The sequence below is a fragment of the Penaeus japonicus genome, unplaced genomic scaffold (assembly GCF_977035675.1).
Source record: "Penaeus japonicus unplaced genomic scaffold, GWHDUDI00000001_assembly GWHDUDI00000004, whole genome shotgun sequence".
NCBI classification, from domain to species: Eukaryota; Metazoa; Arthropoda; class Malacostraca; order Decapoda; family Penaeidae; genus Penaeus; species Penaeus japonicus.
The window spans coordinates 30,831,435-30,835,400 of record NW_028234406.1 but is presented as its reverse complement, the minus strand read 5'-3'; positions in this window follow the sequence as shown (position 1 = coordinate 30,835,400).

Below are 3,966 nucleotides of genomic sequence, written 5' to 3'. Positions count from 1 at the left end.
CTTTTTTAATATTTATATATATATTATATTTTATATACTATAATATATATATATTTATAATATAAATATATATATATACTTATATATAAATTATATTATAATATTTATAATATATATATATATAGGGTAAGTATATAAAAAAGTTTATAATATATATATAATATCATATTTGATGACAAGGGTTTGCAAACTTACGTGGATGATGGATTGATGTTCTTTTTAGGGTGTCCTGTAACGGCTGCCTCTTTCTTCAATGGCGATTTATAGTTATAGTTCCCCCCACGTTTGGCTAGGTTTTTCTGAATTGCTGTCAATAATTTTAGTGTGGAAGAATGATTTTTTTCGTACATGATCGCTTCCTCTTCATTTGATAACCAAGATCACGTTCAATACTTCCGAAAAAAGAAAGTCTCTGGTCTTACTGGCCCGACAGGTTCCAGCAGTTTTGGGGGCTTCCTGCGCTGATCAACAACGAGCTGGTGCCAGAGGACATGCACGTTCAACGGGGGCCTCTCTCAGCCCCTAGACCCAGCGTGAGGTTAGGACTGAGGAAATTTGGCTTACAGGGAAATAATAATAGTTTTGTTACAGTGTTTCACTTCAGTCATCTTACACACATAGGGCATTTAATTATTCATAGGTTTACTATTCTATCATATTTTAAAAACACCTCTACACCCTGCCTCTTATCTTCTCTCGGCCTTCGTCCTCAGATACGATACTTGGGTTTACGATAGGATCCGCGACCTGATCGTCCCCCGCCTTACTTTCGTTCAGTATCTTCTCACGTAATTGCTACCTTTGGGGCCCAAACCGCCGATGCGCACGGTCTGTGCAAGTAATTATCTTCCTCCTAAAAATTTTTCTGCTTTCAGTAACTTTAAACAAATTTTTAAATCCTTTATCCCTCTCTCTGCCATAGGATCAGTACCACCAAGATTGCTGCCCCTGCTTTTCGACTACGACTTCGCACGCGGGTGGAGACGCTAACAGAGGACTTGGAACACATCTTCAGGGTCCTGGGAATACCCCAGACCCTTTCCCGGGTTCCATGAACCAGAATCCCCAAGTCCTTGAGGACCTTATAAAGACCAAAGGGTAAAGCAAGATCTTTTTGGGTAAGACATTTCTGCAGCAACCTCGGGGGGGGGGGGGGAATGGCCCTAAAAACCCATACTCTATTTTTAATGTCTGATATAAACACCCATCATAATAACTGTAAATAATTTCACCGGGGTAATAAAAACACGAAGTACCAAAAACTGCAATAGAATAAGTACATTGCTCAAAAGGGTTAATTAAGGACACTGAAATTCCACTTTGCAGTTACAAACCGGGACGTCCCCCTTGGGATTCGGAAGGAGCTCTTTCCCCTTCGTCAAGACGGACTTGGAGATGTTTGGCTACGAACTCCCTGCGGCTTCTTAGAGGGCGCGCTGATTAAGTCTTCTTTTTTGAAGTCCCTTTTTTTGCGCTTTTCCTTCATGAAAGCAACGTAATAATATTTTTATTCCTTTGTAGATGCAAATTTCGTGTAAGTGTGAAAATGGCAAATGGATGGTAATTTGGGGACCGGCACATGAATAGATAATATGATTTGATAACGACATGCGATATTGATGTCAAAGCAAGAGGGGAAACCTCTTGCAATCACTATCTAAAAAAAATGCAATAAAACTTGACCCTAACCCCTCTTTGTACATTTCGGCAAAGCATTTTAACATAGATTAGACCTTTCACTACAATCAAAGGGAATTTACAAAAGGAATTTGAAGAAGCTGGTTAACGGTAGAGCGAGGTCTTTTGCTTTCCCCCTCTACGTCGCTGTATGAAAAACAACATAGATGTTCCCAAGGCCACAATAGACCAGATATAACTTTAATCTGTTTGATTCTTTGGCCACCTCTTCCTTGTCCATACTACGGAAATGGAAATAATGTTATCAGTAATAAAAACTATAATGGTAAAAGGGTAGAATGCTTTATTAGAAAGACAACTTTAAAAGTTTTGGAAAACCCCCCGATTGAAATTTGTGTAGAAACCACGTTCGAAGGTGTTTTTCCCCTAAAAAACACGCCCCAAAAAAGTACCGTCCATTATAGTGTAATCACTATGTAGACCACGTCCATGAAAGTACATAGGAACCTGATTTTTCGTTGGAATGATGATGAAAACAAGTAAAAAAAGGCAAACATTGCCATAAATATAGTATCCAAAAACAGTGATTCCAACAGAAGACAACACACATTTCCCACATCAATGCAATAAAGTCGCAACCATGTATATTATATATATATATATCCATATATATATATAATAACTACATATATTAAATATATAATATATTATATAATTATAAATAAATTTATTCATATATATATATACATCTAATATGTGGAATTTTTATATGAATATATATACAATATCTATCTATTTTATAATAAGCCACATATATAAATATATTAAATATATATATATATATAAATATAATAATTAATATATGTCCCTGTGTATGTGGTGTGATGTGTGTATTGTATGTATGTAGTATGTATGTATATATATATATATATCTGTAATAATATATATATAAATACATTATATATATAATAAATATATATATATAATATATAAATATATATATATTATATGTTAACGCCGATGACGGCGTTAAAGACGTAAATAGAGATAAATAGGAAAGGAACAAAAGGGAAAAATAAGGGAAGAGAAAAGAGATAAAAGAGAAAAGAAAACAAAAAACTCACGACACCACTGCATACGGAACCAATAGCCGCTCACCGGGGCCTCAACGGACAACATATTAATGCTCTCCATATGGGTTAATTCAGATAAAAATATGCTTCACAGGGTACTCGAACCCATTCCCCCAAAGTGTTGACGCCATTAAAGCTGGTGCCATCGATGCGACCCCCACGCAGCAAACCGCACCACATGGCCTACATTCATCACATAAGATATTTTTATCTATCGCGGACAGTACCTCTTGTTCCCGAGCTGACAAACCCCGGGATAGGCCGGAAGGACCACATACGCAGAGGAAGAGATTCGCTTTTGAAACAGATAGAACGCACACCATCGTGAAGGACGGGGACAAACCTGAAAGATAAGAAAAGCCACAAAGGACGGCGTCTGTTCCGCAATGTGTATGTATTTAGGGGGTAACATAGATCTAGTTTAAGTGTCTATAAAACTTGTAACAGAGACTATTTTAAGTGATCTGCATCAACTTTATATCCTTGTTTAGTATAATAACCACACTGTGTATGTATTTAGTGAAACAGAGATCAATTTTTAAGGATCTATATCCAATTGAAACCCTGTTTAGTATAATAACACGTATTACACAATTGTAAATTTTAAAAGGGATTATTGTGACAGATTATACCAATGTTATTGTAACCATGTACATATTTCAGGTTTAAACCCTTTCAATAAACTGAAATGGTGCTACCAGGGGTATCAGTCGTCCTTACATTAATTGAACAGCCCACAAGGCCCCTGCGGCAACAATAAAATCTATATAATATATATTTTATATATATATAAAAAAAATATGTGTGTGTGTGTGTGTGTGGGGTGTGTGTGTGTGTGTGTGTGTGTGTGTGTGTATAATAATATATAATATATATATAATATATATATATATAAAACAATTATCTACATCTATTTTCTATCTTCTTTTCTATCTATCTATAATAATATAGACCCACACACACACTCATACACACACCCCACACACACACACACACACACTAAAAAATATATATATAAATATATATATATTTTAATTATATATATATATATATATATATTCATATATGTATGTTTATATGTTTATTTATAAATTATATGTATATATGTATGTATATAAATCAATATATACATACATATTTATAATATGATATATATATAAAATTTATTTATTTATATATATAAAATATATATACA